At 40.2% G+C, this 20279-nt stretch overlaps 1 protein-coding gene across 1 annotated transcript in view; it reads left to right on the top strand.

Annotated features, from left to right (window-relative positions):
- Nucleotides 1-20279, top strand: part of NetA (Netrin-A) — a 444700-nt gene that overhangs the window by 360482 nt on the left and 63939 nt on the right. The gene's annotated exons all lie outside the window — the stretch shown is intronic.

Below are 20279 nucleotides of genomic sequence, written 5' to 3'. Positions count from 1 at the left end.
ATTTTTCCAACTTTTCATCCTGAGGAATTTCCGACATGAAATCCTCTACAAAACAATCAGCAACATCCTCATGATTGAAATATAGCAGACCGAATGACCAACGTAGCCACTTACCAATATCAGAATCCTTATCTTTATAATCTTTTGCCAAACCTAGTTCCTGGATATTTCTCCACCATGACTGAGAAAATCAGCGACAATAGTCTTCGGCTCAAATTTCAATTTTAATTCTTCACAACGCTTGGACAGCAACAGAAACATATCTACGTAAATGCAGGCACTTTTTTTTTGGCAAAAGAAAGTGAGCAAGTGGTATGTAGTGACCATTTTCTTTGACATCCAAGGAACTCTTGCAACTCGCTTGTTTGGTCACGAGGAAGTCGGGTGCAACTAGCTTGTTTGTACACGAGGAAGTCGGGTGCAATTCGCCCAGTCGTTTGATTGACATGTTATGCTAGCGGTGCAATCGACCCTCGTCCGTTTGTCCTCCTCTGTACGAAATTTGGAAGAAATTCCGTACTTGCTCTCCCCTGGACGAAATTTGGTTCGGTGCTTCCCTGGAAGAGATTTGGGAAAAATTCCGTGCTTGTTCTCGCCTGTAAGAAATTTGGTGAAAATTCGGTACCTGTTCTCTTCTGAAAGAAATTCTACGGACGACGCCCATGGCTGCAGAGGAAGAGACTCTCCAGAAAGACATAATACCTTCTGGTTTAATGTAACCCTCCGACGGTTTTTTCGCGACACGGAGTTCAGTTCAAACAGTGAACCGTTCCCACATTACAAAGAGCGCAATGTGTTAACCACTTTCGCTAATGTCCACGTACGAATCATCCACTTGAAATTACACACTCGCGAATCTCTTGCAATTTGCACCGAAGCATGATGACGTCCTGTCGTTTACATTTTCCCCTCCAGCCGTGCATTTCTTTGCCGTGTTCCGGCCTGGTGACTGCGACCCTTCCATGTGTTATTTACCACTTTTATATGACCTCATCCTTCCTCGTCATTTGCCAGCTTTTTCCCCGCAAAGATTGCTGCCTCGGATTCTCTGAATGGAAGCAGGAATTTGCCCCAGAGCAACACGCAGGGAACAAACCGGTAGGGATGGAATGATCTCCCAGAGACCAGAATGAAAGAATACACTGCACTGCACAGCATGCATACCAATCTTTCATATTCAGTGGCGGCGACTGGGTTTCAAAACTAAGGGGGTAGGTGCCAAAGGGGGGGGGGGAAGGAGCAAAGACAATTTACTTGGGGCCCGTTCCGAAAGTCGCACGAGTTTAACACGTTAAACGAGTTATGGTAACTGGCTGTCCCGTAAGTGCTTCCGTGCGTTTCGTGAGGTTCGTTATGCTGTCCCAAAAGTCGCATTCCGTGCGTTTCGTGCAAGAACGAGATTCACCAAACGCTCGGGCCAGAAGGCTGGTTCGTTCGGTGAGAATCGTCTGCTGCTTTCGGCCATCGCACGTGCTGATGGATTCAAACTGCACTAGTTCGGAAAATATATTATAATTTTAACAGATAGCGATATGAAGCAACATGCACAAGATGACTATGCCTTGACCGTTCTTAGAATGTGATTAAAATGAGTAACAGTGTCCACAGTAGAGTTTATTTTTGCCATAAGGACATTCCTTCCGCTGACGCCATGCGGAAACTTTCTCTAAACAAAACACTGCGCCTGCGCTTTCGCCTAGAGTGTCCCATAACTCTGTCCCATAACATCTGGTTTCACCAGATTCACGAGCCCAGTTATTTTCGTTGAATGCGTTCGTTTCGTTAAGATTTTCGGAACGCACCGTTGGTAGATAAGGTTTAGCATAGTGCGGGCGCAAAAGTGGCGAAAAAGGGTGGGGCAACTGCCCTCCAACGCCCCCACCCCAATCGCCGCTACTGTTCTAGTCATAGAGGTGTTCTAGGACATGCACGTAGCAAGAAGAGCCTGTGTTCGAGGCAAGGGGGATTAATTTATATTACGATTAAAATCAGGTGATTTTTTTTAATCACTGATATAAATCATATTAAAGAAAAAAAATATGTGTGTTGTTCGGGTATGAGCAGTCTTGGAACTCACCATAAAACACGTCGTGTGTAACTTTTCTGTTACCAACTTGTGGGTGGCACCCAATGAAATTTTCAGTTTTTTTTATAGTACTCTTAACGGCGTTGATGTCTTCTTCCGTAAGAGCAATGATCCGAGCTCCGGTTCCACCTTCCTTTGAAATTAAATCTCTCCCCGCTTTAAACATTTTAATCCACCTTCGAGCTGTGCTATAGGAAAGATCGGACTCTCTATAGTCCTCCTGTACCATTGCATGTCCTCAGCTGATGATTTCTTCAGACGAAAGCAAAATTTCAACGAACTGTATTCTATGTTACGTGTTACCTCCATTATTGCCGGAGGCGGAATTGAACATGTCTGAACCTGCACGTCTGTCACAGGCGCACAACTGTAGTCAAAACAGTGAAACTAGTATTGCATGTGCATTACCAATTAAGCTAACAATATAACATAAGCTTAAATTCTAGTTCGAGAAATTATGTGAATTAATAAATAACGATCATTCCTTATTGAACAACGCACGTAAAATGGCTTGCCTAAAGAAGATGGTCGTTCGTATGCCAAGACATGAAGAGAATAATGAAAGCAACCACTGTGGTGCTGTAGTCGATGCAATCAGCTGCTTGCATTGCTTCCGTGTTCCTGCGTTGCCAAATTGTGGAGCAAATGACTGTGCACTTTAGTTCGCGAGTTTGCCGATGACACTTTTATCCTCCCGGGCGGGGGGGGGGGGGGAGAGAGTTTTTCTTGTAACAAGAAAATATGAGCAATTAGTATTTACTTCTTATGTACTTTACTAAGGATAATATTGAAAATACACAAGATAGTGAGTGCAGAATGCTTTCTCTCTTTTTCAAGAAATTATTACTCTGTCTACACCAGTAACAATATGCGTGCAATAAAAGAAGAATGCATGTCGAACATAATTATAAATTATAATAATTTTGTATTAATACAAAAACTAAACAAAAGCTTATACATAACATAACTATTTCGTAATTTATTGACATCTTTAACCAGTTAGTAAAGGAATTAATTTGCAACTTTACACATATCTGATCTATATAAAAGAAGTAACTAATTAATTACTTTATGTGTATTTAATAATAATGTTTTTTTAAAAATATTTAGTAATTAATTGACTTTTATATTTAATAACATTATAAATATCCATATCATAATTATGTATGTATATGTATATACGTATATGGGGGTATAGATTAGGATCTTCTTCCCCCAACCAGTCTTCAATGATTTCGCACCCTGCTTATAACTCTTGAATTACGCGTTTTCTGACCGGGATTCCTTATCTCATATTGGTACTTGGGCCAGTCTCCATCCACTCTGCCAGTTTGATTCAAAAAGGACTTTGCAACTTTGAAAGCATATAGAAATTTATTCAGATAACTTACAGAGTCGGTTGAGGTGGCATTGCAAAGCAAAACACGTAAAGTTGGCATTAACAGCTCATAACGTGTGAACAACAAGTTGCAAAAAGTGGGGGCAACTGCTCCTTGCCCCTTCTAATCGCCGCCACTGCATGAATGTTTCATTATGTTTACTTCTTCATCTATTTCATAATCTTTCATCTCCACAGTCGCGATTAGGACGGAGGTAACTAATAGGGTTATCTTGGAAGAAATATTTGTTTTCTGGTGTGGAGGGGGCTACTATTCATTAAGTACACAAATAGTACTACGTGACACGCACCTTCTCGGTCATCTAGGGTCTAGGTTGATTACTATGTTACCCAGGATCGAACTTCTCAGATAGCTGTTAGGGTAACTATCTTACAGACCCTAACCTGCTCACTGGTGTAGGATTTTAATACCTTTCTTTAGTTTTTAGCAATGAAAAGGTATGGAACTTTCTTCCAACAAAAGTCGAGTCTATTAACATTAATGCACAATATACATTAATACTTAATCCTTGGCAATCCTGGATTTAGGTTAACTGATGCAGATTTTTATGACAAATCCGAAACGGGTAACCCTTCCAGGATTAGTCACGATTGCTTTTCGGTATCGCAAGCAACTAGAGCCGAAGCAGCAGGTTTGAGAAACTAATCCAAGCAAATTGCAGCCTCCGAAGAGCGGGCAGTTCTCCCTACAAGGTAAACTTGTGATACCGGCAATCGGGTAAGATAGCCGAAATATACGGCTTCCTTTTATACTACACGGTTATTTACAAAAAAAACAAGGGAACTTGGTGGATATTTACAGGTTTCTATAGCTTTATATAATTACGACATGTAAAATAGATGTTTACAATATTTACATAAAATAGTTAAAGTTGTAAATAACATACCTTCAATGCCAAAACCGTTTATACAATGATTAATTTTGTTGTCTTAAAGAAATTTAAATTAGTTCTTGAACATTCTCAATCTTGTGCGAGTCATAGATAACGTATGCACACGCAGATGTTGCACTTTCTATTTTCAAATGGTAACATGAACAAATTCGACTGGGGCGACACATACGTGAAGAAATTTTTTTCTTTTTTTCCCCCAAGGCATCTGGTAATCTCAGTGTCGAAATAAAGATGTCGCGAGTGCCTAAGTGGAGGAATTTTACTTCCTGTGTCATTCTATTTATCTGGAATAAAATAATTCTGTGTTTTCTTTCGTGAACTTTTCAGGGGCTGTTACATGGGAGATGGCCATCCTGTTCACTGTAGGGAGATAAGTAGGGCAAGACTGTAGTCAACAGTAGCGTTTTGTGTTTCTTATAATTATTATTATTTATAGTTTATGGTTTGCTTTACATGGTTGTGAACATGGTTATTGCACTTAAGGGGAAATATGGTGTCTCGTATATAGCAGTGTGAAAAATCAAGAAGTTCTCTATTTCCGGAAAGTTCAAATGACTGCGCATTAAAAGTGTTCAATTATCGACGTTTTCTGTGCAAAATGAGCCGATTTTTTAAAAATGGCAGTTTATGTTTCAAAAATAGAGACAATAAATAATTTCAGATAGAAATAATGTATAGAATTTGGGACTTTCAGTGTTGGAAAATCCCGAAAGTTTCCCATTCCGAAAATGTCTCGACTTTGTCGGAATCTATTATTTTCTCTACAAAAATTTTCAGTCTCCTAATATTGTAACAGTATTGTACTATTATTATTATTACTATTTTATTAGACCATATTTATATAGATGAGGGAAGGGATAAGTCATTCATGTACGTACCACCTCGTTTTAGACACCCGTTATCATCAAGGTTGGTTTTGTAGCATCAGCAAGGTGCAGTCTTGTTTCGCGAATGCTCACAATCAAGGTAGTAAATGGGGTTTCCGTAGTGGTAACGTCCTTTGTAATCAAGGAGTCCCGGGTTCGATACCAAGTGGAGGCACATAGTGGTTCGGATCCCACTTTGAACTGTAGGTCAAGTCCCGATTATAATTATATGCATAATATATATTATGCATAAAGTGACTTGAAACAAACAAAACGCAGTTAGTAACAATTTTGGCGTGGGTTGACGGTAAAGCCCCCGATCCCCCCCTTACAAACCGCCACCACGATTCGAATTTATTCCTTCTCGATTCTTGTTCGCTCTTTGTCTCTCTCTTGGTTATTTATCGCATTTCCTCTTCGTTTTTCATCTTTCATGGTTAAATGCAACGATGAAGATGAATGATTATTGCCGCGGTAGCTATGTCGTCAGGGCGTCTGATTACCGTGCGAGAAACCCGGGTTCGATCCCCGGCGGGGGAGAACCGGGATTTTTTCTACCTGTTCAAGCTATAACACCATTAAGCCTTGTTTCCATGATATGAAAAACTCAATATGCTGACCAAGGCAGAAATTTATTTTGTTATAAAACATAAACTAAACGTAACGTTTCAACTGTCTAGCAAGGTCTTCTTCAGACTCTCCACCAAGTACAAATGTAACAAGGTACAAAACACGACGATATATATATACACAAACATTACTCCCTCCAGACTATTAGAAAGTTGTTTTGGAACATTCTAGCAGGTGGCTTTCCATTGTCAACTGTACTTTCACCTAAAAGGCTAAACATATTTACTTCAATCTAGAATGTGGTTGGACTCTTTATCTCGCGCTCTTCTCCTTCTTCTCTTCTCTTTCTCTCTTGTCCTTTCCACTCTTTCTAACACCTTTCATTCTTTCTTTATCTTCAGTCCCCCATTCCAGTTCATTGTGTCTTCTTCACCTTTCTTCTCTATTTCCTTGGCCTCCTTCCATTCTCTCAAGCCACCTGCTGGAATAAATTTCTGCCTTGGTCAGCATATTGAGTTTTTCTGTTCTAGCTGCTCCGGCGCCCACCCCGCGTCGTATGAAGTGGGTACCTGGAGGAATCTCCGGGGGGTAAAGGCGACCGGGGGCGTGATGCTGATCACATCACCACCACCTTCGGCCGTGATCAAGAAAGTGTGGTGCCCTAACTCCACACCCCCTAAACGCCTTAATGGCGTGGTGCAAAAGCACAGGGGAGCACTAGATGAATGATGATTGCTCGAGTGCAGTGTTCAAATAGAAGAGGGCAAGGAATTCTTCATCTGCATTTTGTTTCCCTGGATCTATATTTCTAAATGTATTCAAGGGGTGCCGGGTTCGACTCCCGCTTGAGAGAAGCCACTTTACAGAGGCGGCTCAAGATAAAATTTTCACCCGTGCGAGGTGGATATTTGGCTCCTCCCCCATACTTTACACCTCGCAACAATATCATGGTCCTGTTTCTTTAATACGGCTTTAATGACTAAATATAGTAGTCTTATTATTTAAATACTTCAATTGTTAATGTCAAGGAAAATACTTAAATTGTAGGTGGGTATTTATGTAATGCCCACAATGACTTAAGATTAATCTCTAAGCTAAAATTGCTACCAGTGATGTGCCGTAGACTATAAGTTTACGTCTACATGCGTTGTCTACACGTAATCTACGCGTAGATTACATTGGGTTGTAGTTTACATAAACTACGTAGACAATCTAAAGTGCATTTTCAAGGGTTTCATGAAAGGAAAGTGATTTTCTAACTATATTGGTTCCTGACGAAATGAAAAGAATCCTATTTACAACAAAATTTATCTTCTCTTCTATTATCAACTATGGAAGAAGTTAAATAGTATGCAAAAACAACAACAGATGGCAGTCGTGAGGCAAGAGTGGTCTTTTCCCCATAAAACACTAGAATATTTCCTATATTAGGTATCTTCCTAGGCGAGAAATTGTTCGAATTTGGAAGAAAGAGTATGAAAAGTTCTCCTCACACATCAGCAACTGATACGCAGTATAATTTTCTTTTAATTCCAAGGCACCCTTTGCTAAGTTATCACCTTTTGCCATGTTGTTTACATAGATTACGTATTCTACGTGTATAAAATAGTCTATGTGTAGAATGTAGACTATGGCTGTTTACGCTGTTTACACATCACTGATTTTGCAATATACTTATTATGTTATGCAGCAGTAACTTCAATAGATTCTCGTCTACATAATTCAACTTTTTTTTTAAAAAAATAGCCACGCTTATAATCAGAAATAATATTTTGGCGCTACTCAAAGGGGGGCAGCCCTGAACAGTCGCCCCTGCCAGTTTAAACCGCAGCCTACCCGAGCACAAAGTGTTCAAAGAAACACTTTTTGCCTTGAATTTTCTCGAGACTTAACATTTTAGACATAGAACAAGACATGAGACTGAGAACCGGACAGACATTACTATCTTTGTTCTTTTCGCGCTAAAACTTTTGACGTAACGCGCACGTGAGTCGAGCAACCAATCAGCTTCAGCAATGACCCTATCTGATTGGTTCTCCGTTCCCGCGCTTTCTATTGGCGGGAGAAGGAAAATTTACTTCTGGAACTCTATGAGAAAATAAGAATAAGCATGCAATCTCGGTCCTGCACAATGGCTAGCAAATAATTCAGCCGTGGCCCTCGTCCGATAGATCAACGTCATCTGCACGAGCCAATAGATCTCCCGTGCTTAGTTTGACGATCCCTCTCGCCACTGTTTGCCGTGCACTTCAGTCGAAAATTCCCTCACTCTGGGAGGTCGCGGGATTGACATAACTCATTGGCATTATCGCGCAAGAGGACACACGCATTTGGCGCAAAGAAACCTCACTCTAATGAAGGGCCCTCGTTCTTCAGTGTTGCCATCTCTGACGGTATTAATTTTCCCTTCAGTGCGAGAAATTTCCCTTTTGCAATTTCCCCCATCTTCTCCCTTCAGGCTGTCAGACTTGTAATTATGCATTGTAAAAGCCATTATGTTTATCAGAATTTTAGGAACAATAGTAACATTGATGTTCAAAAAGCACTAGAGCCAGCCACACACACATAAAAATTCCAAGGTTCAACACTTTTGCCCACATACTCATAATCAAAGTTCACAAAGTAAAAGAAGAAAATGGACATAATGATAAAGTACAATATGTTTGACAAGGACAAGAAATAAATAGAAATATAAACGGTAGTATAAAATAATCTAATGTTAAAGTTATATGCTGCGGAACAGAAAATCTAAACAATGTACGTATACATTGAATTATTCTTGGTGACAGTACATTAGATTATGTAAAAATGATTTATTTCCATTATATTTATGCATTACGGATGTTTTCATACAATTTCGAACACCATTGCTCCAGCCAATGGGTATTTTTAGTACCAATTTCATAAAAAAGCTGGGACATGATATTTTGCCAGTCAAAATAGTATCCACAAATTTGATTTCGAGATTATATACATATATCCGCTGACGTGTGTAAACCAAATGGGCCAACAGCTCTTTGAGAGCCAAGGTCTGACAAGCAGGTTTCTATTGGGTGTCGCGTGGTCAACACAGCTGTTCTCTGCCTTTCTAGACAGGAATCCTACACTTCTTCTTTTCAAGTATCTTCCCAATTGTCCTCGCGAGCCTGGGTCAACGTCTAAATTTAGAAGCTGACACCGGAACTCGATCCATGGACGCTTGCGTTAAAGGCATGAGCGATAACCATTTAGCTGCGCCTGACCTCCTGACCTCGTACACAGAGGATAGAAAATGTTTGTTTGGAACAACCAAAAAACAATCCCTAACCAAACTTTGTATCAATCGTAACGATCTCTGAAGAACGTGGGATATTTTGGGTTGATGTAGTTCACTGATCATTCATATGAAAAATTTAATATGCTGACCAAGGCAGAAATTTATTTTATTATAAAACATAAACTAAACGTAACGTTTCAACTTTCTAGCAAGGTCTTCTTCAGACTCTGCACCAAGTACAAATGTAACACGGTATAAAAACAGGACGATATATATACACAAAAATACACTCCTCCAGACTTTTAGAAAGTAGTTCTGGAACAATCTAGCAGATGGCTTTTCCTTGTCAACTGTACTTTCACCTGTAAGACAATGTGGTAGGACTCTTTATCTCACGCTCTTTTTCCTTCATTCTTCTTCCTTCTTCTCTCCTCTTTCTCTCTTGTCCTTTCCACTCTTTCTACGTGAGATAAAGAGTCCAACCACATTCACTTTCAGGTAAAAGTACAGTTGACAAGGAAAAGCCACCTGCTAGATTGTTCCAGAACTACTTTCTAATAGTCTGGAGGGGAGTATTTTTGTGTATATATATATCGTCCTGTTTTTGTACCTTGTTACATTTGTACTTGGTACAGAGTCTGAAGAAGACCTTGCTAGAAGGTTGAAACGTTACGTTTAGTTTATGTTTTATAATAAAATAAATTACTGCCTTGGTCACCATATTGAGTTTTTTATATCATGGAAACAAGGCTTAATGGTGTTATGATCATTCATCCTTTCGCATGGAGCAACTCGCTGCTCTTGGTGAGCCTAATGGTAAGGAGCAAGAGGTACTAAACTATACAATTACTTGGATCTTTGGATCAACATGGTTGAAATAGGACAATACCTGTCTATCCCCGATGAAGTAGTTCCCTGTAGAGGGCTCCAAGAATAACCCTGTGCTGGATCGCTCAATCTCCTTAGTTGCTTTTCCTTCGAAGATTCAAGGCAAAAGATTCCACACCACCCGTTGCTCTGTAACTTATTCCTTCTTCCGATCCCCTGATCATTGCTCTGCCATTCCAGGTGATCAGCACCTTAACTTCAATAAATCAGGAAGATTTGTTAAATACTGACAGAGCATTTTTGAATACCTGAGAGAGCAACGGACGGTGATTGAGGTTAAGAATTCTGGCTTGAAATAATTCTCTATTTAGAGAAGATTGATACGAAATAGACCACAAACAAATTATTGTTAATGGAGAACCAAATTATTTCAGTAACTGTGCACATTTTATTAGTTTAAAAATTTGGTAGAGGTCACATAAATATTATTTTTTTGTATAAATATATCACCCCTTTTTTTTAGGGATTTTGGGTGGGGGCAGAAATTGCCTCCCCCCCTACCGTCTACGCGGCCCGCTTTAGCATTTTTCTTAACATTCGTGACATGACCAAAATGCTACCGTGTAAAGTGAGAAATGTTATGGCATTTCAGATACCATACTGATAGGCTCGGTCCGTATCATTTTTCGTAGCGTAACCAATCAGAAGCGACCTCTAGGTCACGAGTGCAGTTGTAATGGCGGCCGCGTGAGATGTAAACAATGTATCACTTCACACTTTTAAAAGCCGATAACTATTCAACCGAGAGGAATAACGTTTCGTGTAAAACGTCATTAGGTACAAAACAATGGCGCTGCGTAAATACATACTTTACAACGTTTACTGCACACGTATGAAAGAACATTTTAGTTGTTTCGAATGTAAACACAATGCATTCGGCATAGATGGTGTAACTCGGCGTGCCTTTCATGCTGTATATGTTATACATTGTAATCGTAAAAGCTAGCCGAAAAGTTACACGAAATGGTTGCGTGTAAAGTATGTCTGCTATAAGATTTTTGGAAGCATTCACATAGCATTTATGGTAGCAAAAATGTTAAAGGAAATGCTTTCGTCTAAAGCCGGCTTAAAGGCTATCAAGAAGCTTAACCAAATCAGCTCTCTCTCTCTCTCTCTATCTCTCTCTGTATCTCTTAAGGGACTGCCGATGGCTTAGTGGTAATACTCTCAACTTGTAAACAGATGGTCCAAGATTCCATCCCCACATTCCACAGCTGTTCAGACCCCACTTTAGAATGTAGATCCAGCATCGATTAGCCTAGGACTTGAAACAAAATTGTTATTTCTTTAGGCTTTTCGCGACGATGAATATAAATAATAAACTTATCTCTAACCAAGATTCGAAGCTAGAACCCTTGTTTTTTTTAGTCGTCGCTAATCACTCCATCACAGAGGTTGGTGCTTTCTTGTCGATAGGGAGATGATGACGGCTATGATGATATTTTTGCTTTACTTCCTGAGATAATTTGGAGTGAGAGGAGCAAATATTGTAAGTGTTACAATATTTGCTCTTCTCACTCCAAATTATCTCAGGAAGTAAAGCAAAAATATCATCATGAAATGATGATGATGTTGAGATGAAATTTATTTTGGTCGTTGACGTAATATCTCCGAAAATTCTAGCTTCGAGTCCACATGCAGTCCCAGCGTCATCAATTTGATCTATCAATATTCGTCGCATTGAACCAAAAGTGGCAGTAAGGCGACACAAAATATTAAAAATACAAATGCAAGATGAGATTTTCTTATGATTTACAATTTTCCCTTCGTGAGGAATTTTACAAAAGAATTTCCCTCTGTTATGGAAAATTTCCCTATGGGGAGGGAATTTTTCAATTAGCTGGAAACACTGCTCATTTCCTTGCGGTGGGTGCAGCACCGTTGCGCAGAGATCCCGCGTAATTCCAGGAATAGACGACAGGTGCGCCCTCCATGGTTTGATGCAGAAGCTCACTCCTTTGCCTGTGGTATTTTTACAGCTGGGCCTTGCTTCTATTCCCTCCCACGTCACGACCTTCTTTTGTCTTCCGTTCCAGACAGCCTGGTGACAAATGACTACACCTGTGAATCCCCTCACTAAAGTCTTCCGACGCGACATTCTTTGTGGATACCGATACCCGACACTGGTGGAGAAGCTATTGGTGTTGAATAGATGTGAAGTGTCTTCGAGAGGCGACGTGAGAATGAATCAATGGCGGATTTTTCGCTCGTCGTGTGAAGTTTTTGGGCCCGCCTAAAAGTCATGAATATGCTGTCGGACTGTGGGCGTCGCCAGAATTTTTGTAGGGGCGAAAAATAATAAGTAGGTATAGGATTTTCATGACATTTCTTTTGTAAGGAAGATTTGTTCCCTAAATACCTATATAGAAATTCATATTATGAAAACCTAATTAAATTAAGGTGCTTTCTTAAGGACATATAATGTCATATTTGGCCATTTCTACGTGATAGAGCATACTTTGATACATTTTAGGTCATATTCAGCATATTTTCGCTTTTTCAAGGAATAGTTATTGTTATTATTAATTATTAATAACATATTACATTAATAACCATAACTATTACTTGAAGAAGTTATTAATAGTTTATTAATTAATAGTATGAAATACATAATGCACATTTATTCTGTTTGTTATAAACTTATATACAAAGATTGATTGATAGAGTTCGTGTTTTAAGTCCACTTTATGCACAGTAAGGCTAATTGGGACTGGACCTACAGTTTAAAGTGGGATCCGAACCACTATGTGCCTCCACCGGGTATCGAACCCGGGACCCCTTGATTACAAGGCGACGACGCTACCACTGCGCCATTGGGGAGGCCTTATATACAAAGAAAATCTTTGTGGATACCGATACCCGACACTGGTGGAGAAGCCATTGGTGTTGAATAGATGTGAAGTGTCTTCGAGAGGCGACGTGAGAATGAATCAATGGCGGATTTTTCGCTCGTCGTGTGAAGTTTTTGGGCCCGCCTAAAAGTCATGAATATGCTGTCGGACTGTGGGCGTCGCCAGAATTTTTGTAGGGGCGAAAAATAATAAGTAGGTATAGGATTTTCATGACATTTCTTTTGTAAGGAAGATTTGTTCCCTAAATACCTATATAGAAATTCATATTATGAAAACCTAATTAAATTAAGGTGCTTTCTTAAGGACATATAATGTCATATTTGGCCATTTCTACGTGATAGAGCATACTTTGATACATTTTAGGTCATATTCAGCATATTTTCGCTTTTTCAAGGAATAGTTATTGTTATTATTAATTATTAATAACATATTACATTAATAACCATAACTATTACTTGAAGAAGTTATTAATAGTTTATTAATTAATAGTATGAAATACATAATGCACATTTATTCTGTTTGTTATAAACTTATATACAAAGATTGATTGATAGAGTTCGTGTTTTAAGTCCACTTTATGCACAGTAAGGCTAATTGGGACTGGACCTACAGTTTAAAGTGGGATCCGAACCACTATGTGCCTCCACCGGGTATCGAACCCGGGACCCCTTGATTACAAGGCGACGACGCTACCACTGCGCCATTGGGGAGGCCTTATATACAAAGAAAATCTTTGTGGATACCGATACCCGACACTGGTGGAGAAGCCATTGGTGTTGAATAGATGTGAAGTGTCTTCGAGAGGCGACGTGAGAATGAATCAATGGCGGATTTTTCGCTCGTCGTGTGAAGTTTTTGGGCCCGCCTAAAAGTCATGAATATGCTGTCGGACTGTGGGCGTCGCCAGAATTTTTGTAGGGGCGAAAAATAATAAGTAGGTATAGGATTTTCATGACATTTCTTTTGTAAGGAAGATTTGTTCCCTAAATACCTATATAGAAATTCATATTATGAAAACCTAATTAAATTAAGGTGCTTTCTTAAGGACATATAATGTCATATTTGGCCATTTCTACGTGATAGAGCATACTTTGATACATTTTAGGTCATATTCAGCATATTTTCGCTTTTTCAAGGAATAGTTATTGTTATTATTAATTATTAATAACATATTACATTAATAACCATAACTATTACTTGAAGAAGTTATTAATAGTTTATTAATTAATAGTATGAAATACATAATGCACATTTATTCTGTTTGTTATAAACTTATATACAAAGATTGATTGATAGAGTTCGTGTTTTAAGTCCACTTTATGCACAGTAAGGCTAATTGGGACTGGACCTACAGTTTAAAGTGGGATCCGAACCACTATGTGCCTCCACCGGGTATCGAACCCGGGACCCCTTGATTACAAGGCGACGACGCTACCACTGCGCCATTGGGGAGGCCTTATATACAAAGAAAATCTGTTGCAAGTTAAGGGGACAATTTTAGTGACAAAGTTTGCGTTGTGACCTTTTTCACAAAAATATCGTTATTGGAATTTTTAAAGTTCATGAAACCATTTAGCCTATTTCTTAGATATTTTGGCAATTTCAATTTTCTGTTCTGCATGTAATTCTAATTACTTGCAATTTATTTCTGTCGAAATAGTATTTTTTATTAATTTTGTCTAATTTGAAATGGAAGATGTAAATTTCTGGGTTGGAGATCAACTGATTTGACTCCCCCTTCGCAAACGCCCACGACTTAGACCACTCTCTCCTGGGCTTGCCAGGTAACGATCTGGTTGCAATGTAATCAGATCAAGGGTTCGATACTCGGATGAGGCACACTGTGGTTCGGATCCCAAGTTGAACTGCAGGTCCAGTATCGATCTGTGCATAAAGTGGACTTGGACAAAATTTTGGTCAAACCAGATTTCACAAGTGGGCAATGCACCTGCGATCTGCACATATCAATTTTGAAATTACTTCTTCTGAAACATATGTTATTCTACTGGAATCGAACCAGAGACCCCTTGCTTCCAAAGAGACAATGTTACAATTACACATCTGGGAATCCCCCCCCTGTGCATTCCATTTGGAGCGAAAGTGTGGATTTAAGGCTCCGCATAGTCTGTATCTCCAGCACACTGAAAGCTGTGATGAGCACCATGCTCCTTGCAGCCTTTACTTCCACATGTACACGCTGATTAGAGGCTGGGTGATCTCCAAAGCCAGGTCTACTCTGTGGACGAACACTGTTTGCATTTTTACATTTGTACATCTTATGTGCGTCGCTTTTCCGCCTCTTTATGTCAATCGCGACGATGAGGACGAGTGAGGGTTAAATACAATCGATGAAAGTGCACACACACAGAGAAAAACACCCACATGTAGACCGAAACTCGAACGCAGAACCTCGCAAACTCGAGCAAGATGGTTTGTCAACTACTCAAGGCTCTTTCAGCAAATGTTATTGTAGCACAGTTATTTTCTACATCAAGGAAGGGATTGTGACTGCAACGCAGGTATTATCTACAATGAGTGACTTGACAGTTACTTGCTACAATAACTGACTGCGACAAAAACGCACCCATTTTGAACAACACTGCGACGTTCATTAGTTTCTTATCATGATTGTGACAGCTGCTTTCTACAATAAGCGAATGGACTATGGCTGAAACACAGAAAAAAATATTTCAAATCGTTTGTTCCAAACAAATGCTTCTACCCCCTTTTTCCATAATTTATGAGGATAATTACGTCTTTGATACTACTACTACCACTAATAATAATAATAATGCCATTATTAATTTTGTTGTTGTTATTATTATTATTGGTACGTTTATCCTCGTACTTGCTCCCCCCAGACAAAAATTCGTGGTTGTGCCTCTGAGTCTGAGTACAACGAGAGAATGTGACTGCAACACAGTTACATTCTGCAATGAGTGACTGAGAGTTACTTTCAATAAATGACTACGTCTGAAACGCAGTTACTTTTGACAAGAGACTGGACAGTGACTGCAACATTATTTTCTATCACGAGTAACTGTGACATTTTTTCCACAATAAATGACTGTGGCTACAACGTACGGTTACTTTTTACAACAAGCGAATGGGCCATGACTGCAATGTGCTGAGTTACTTTTAACAAACTAGTGGACTGAAATATCTTCAGTTCGTTTCATCAAACGTACGGATGGACCAGTTGAATTTTCATAATATTCTATATTTAGTGACTGTGAAAGTTACTTAATCCACTAAATTTCATCTTTCTATCTGAAGCAGTTTCCGAAATACGGACACTATCGTTTCACAAAGTAAGTTTGTTTGAAGATTAGTACCTGAACGTAAAGTACAATAGCATATCAAGATTCTTCATCCGACTAAATTTTCTCTTCCCTCGACCCTGGCTTCATCTGTGGAGAGAAAAATTAAAACACGCCCTTGAAGAACAGGAAGTAACATCTTTACAAAGGAGGGTCTCTTTTTTCTTTGCCGTGCACCGCGGGCCGTTTGCAAAGGTAAACGAAGTATCTGGTTTTAATAACGTAGAATGTGTCCTAATTAAATTATGGCCTGGAGACGGCCCAGGAGGACGATGTGATGAGATGCCTTCTCTCCCTCGCGACCCTCAGGGAACGGCAACTCAATTTCGCGACCTCTCGTCGCTAACTGGTGGCTCCTCTGGCGGCGGCGGAGCGAAGGAGAGCCTTTTTCAAGTCATTTTCGCTCCATGACGTCACGTGTCAGTAGGGGTACTCTACGGACGGGATGGATATCTTCGCATTGGGCTTCGTTGTCGATCTTGGGTTCCATACACTTGTCTCGGCTTGCTGGCACTTTTCTAAGGTTACATGCACTTGACTTCCGGTTTGATTGCACTTGACTTCCGGGTTGATTGCACTTGACTACAGGGTTGATTTCACTTGACTACAGGGTTGATTGCACTTGACTCCCGGGTTGATTTCACTTGACTACAGGGTTGGTTTCACTTGACTCCAGGGTTGGTTTCACTTGACTCAAGGGTTCATTTCACTTGACTCCCGGGCTGATTTCACTTGACTCCCGGGGTTGATTTCACTTGATTCCCGGGTTGATTTCACTTGAATCCAGAGTGGGTTGATTGCACTTGACTCCCGAGTTGATTTCACTTGACTACAGGATTGATTTCACTTGATTCCCGAGTTGATTTCACTTGACTACAGGGTTGATTTCACTTGACTCCCGAGTTGATTTCACTTTACTCAAGGGTTTGGTTTCACTTGACTCCAGGGTTGGTTTCACTTGACTCAAGGGTTCATTTCACTTGACTCCCAGGCTGATTTCACTTGACTCCCGGGGTTGATTTCGCTTGACTCCCGGGGTTGATTTCACTTGACTCCCGGGTTGATTTCACTTGAATCCAGAGTGGGTTGATTGCACTTGACTCTCGAGTTGATTTCACTTCACTACAGGATTGATTTCACTTGACTCCCGAGTTGATTTCATTTGACTACAGGGTTGATTTCACTTGACTCAAGGGTTGATTTCACTTTACTCAAGGGTTTGATTTCACTTGACTCCCGGGCTGATTTCACTTGACTCCCGAGTTGATTTCACTTGACTCCAGGGTTGATTTCACATGACTCCCGGGTTGATTTCGCTTTACTCCAGGGTTGATTGCACTTCACTCCCGGGTTGATTTCACTTGACTACAGGGTTGATTTAACTTGACTACAGGGTGGTTGATATCACTTGACTCCAGGGTTGATATCACTTGACTCCTGGGTTGATTTCACTTGACTACAGAGTTGATTTCACTTGACTCCAGGATTGATTTCACCTGACTCCGGAGTTCATTCTACTTGACTCCCGGGTTGGAGTAGTTTTTTCCAGTGTTGCTTGCACTTGGCACTCGGGTTATATGCACTTGACTCCCGGGATGTATACACTTGTCTCTCGTGTTGCATTCATTTGTCTCTGGTTGGTTGCACTTGTCTCCCAGGTTGCATACACTTATCTCTCAGGTCTCATGCATTTTTCTCCCGAGCTACACTTATTTTGGATTGCATTCATGTGTTTCGAATTACATGAACTTGTGTGGATTTCCATGTGCTTCTTTAGCGTATCGGCTTCATACTTGAGCCATAAGAGTTGGAGCTTTGGTTACGATTAGCAACATGTTCAATCGGTTCTCCCGTAGCTTGACATGTTCTCTTATATCAATTGTTCCAAAAGCTTTCGGACATCAACCATCATGTTCACTGGCAGTGATTGGGTTCCAAAACTAAGGGGGGGGGGCAAGGTGCGAAAACTAGGAGTGCAAGGACAGTTTACTTTCCCTCGGTAGGTAAGGTTTAGCATAGTGCGGGAGCAAAAGTGGGGGGAACTGCCCCCGCACTCCTCTTAATCGTCGCCACTGATCATGTTCTCAGTATGTTGTCAAAAACACACACGAGAGTATAGATGTTACTACGAAACCTGTGTGCGGGATATTCCCTTGCGAGCAGATAAATGCACATGGCTATTATTATTACTAACAATGAGTAGAAAGAACATTAAAATAAATCCATGGCAAAGCATTCATTTTCTCACATTAATCTTTTCCAAAGTATTCGCTCTTCCATTGCTGGCTCTACTGGCATAAGTGCAAAGTAACAAATTATTGTCAGCACTGTTTTTGTGTCAAAGAATTCCTAAGGGCAAATATGAACATTGTTTCTGAACCAAAGACTGTAAAAGGGCCAAGTATCAACAGGAAAGAACCCAAAAGAACTTATCATTACGTAAAATATCCTTGGATAATGTTTCTAGACAAAAATAAAAAAGCGCAAAAGGGCATTTGATTTGTTGATTTGGTTTATTTTACTTCGCTTTTCTGCCACCTTTGGCTAAGAGGCGGTGCGGTAGCGTACTGAGCTAACCACTCCAACACTGCTTCTGGACCATGACCTGAGTTTATTTCTAGTTCGGTACCTTTACAACCAGGCAACTCGGCACATAGCTTTTGTATACGGCACTTGCAAGACCCTTAAATCGTGATACGCAGTGTCCTACGAAAAAGTGCCAACCAAACTCGATCCCAATGTCTTCGACAGGAAGGCATTCCCACCAACTTGAAGACGGAAACTCCCGACAGCAGTAAATTTCCTGCCGCAATACCTCCGAGGTAAACTTCTCCAGCAATTCCAGTGATGGATAGATGGAGCAGAGCGACCTTTCCTTAACCCCTCCAAGGCTCCAGAAACTTCCTTCGGGCCAGGAAATTATGTGGGAATAAATCTGGCAGCGGTGACATCTTTCGGCCGGGGAGTGAATCACGAGGAGCTCGGCGCTTCGCAACATTGACTTCTTCCTCTTCTCTTCAATTTCTTTGCCTCTAGTTCCTGCTTTGGAAGTTAGTATCGTGACAGTCTACTTCCGTTTCTATTATTATAAACTAGGTTAAGTTGAAGGGGTAGCTATCGTAACGTGATGATAAGCGACTGGCCAGATTTTTTCCCAGGACTAATGACATGAAAACATGTTCTGGCCACATTGCAAACAGTTGACTGGAGAAATGACGGTAAGACTGCCAATTTTTGCTGTCATCCAGTGATCGTAAAATAATGACCACGACCGTTTAAATAGAGTTAACAGCTATTACATAATTAATCGTAATTAATGTAATTTTGATTTGATTTATTTTTTGTCATTTAGCTTCGGTTTTCTGCTACTTGGCTAATCGCGAAGTGTCTCACTTATCGCACAGCACTTCAGCAACCGTGTGTTCTGACGCCACGGGAGAAAGCTTTTTAATTTTAGGCTAGATGCCTACGTTGTTAGATTAGGCTAGCTATGTTTAGTTCTCTTAGACTAAATAATAATGTTTCATTGTATTTATGCTAATGGGACCTAACCTAACCTCGTAGGCATTCCTCGTCTGACGTCAGAACACAAGGTAGCAAAACAGTTGTGCGACAAGGAAGACCGAATCGCGGAGATGAGGATGGATGATGAAGGCACACTCACAAAGAACACGCATGCCCAGGCTGGGATTCGAACCCGGGACCCTCTCTCCAAATATGTTAAACGTTTCAAGGCAATATATTGTACAGGTTTTTCTTATTAAATTATTTCGGTTCACAATTAAAAAAATGCCATTTTGTTGACCGAACATGTAAAATCAGTGGCGTAGCAAGGAGTGGGCGAACGCCCCCCCCCCCCCCCGCCTAAAGGGACCTCGCGTCCCATGGGATTGATAAGAAAAATAGAAGTGAAGAAAAAATATTGAAAAGGCTAATTCTTGTGTGCAATAAAATTAAAATATTCTGTTTTTAACTGGTTTTAATTTATATTTAAACGATATAATTTGAATTAATACGTCAAATCAGGGGGGTAGCATACAGGCAGGCGGGCCCTAAGGCTAAGAAAGCCCGAAAGAATTCAAAATTATCGTAGTATTTCTCATGTGGAACATTTACGCCAAGATTCACGATAACTTGCTTGTTCATTTT

Source organism: Lepisma saccharinum, chromosome 15 (assembly GCF_977018435.1).
Source record: "Lepisma saccharinum chromosome 15, izLepSacc3.1, whole genome shotgun sequence".
Classification (NCBI taxonomy): domain Eukaryota; kingdom Metazoa; phylum Arthropoda; class Insecta; order Zygentoma; family Lepismatidae; genus Lepisma; species Lepisma saccharinum.
Note: the sequence above shows the minus strand (reverse complement) of the source record. Positions and strands in the feature narration are given on the sequence as shown.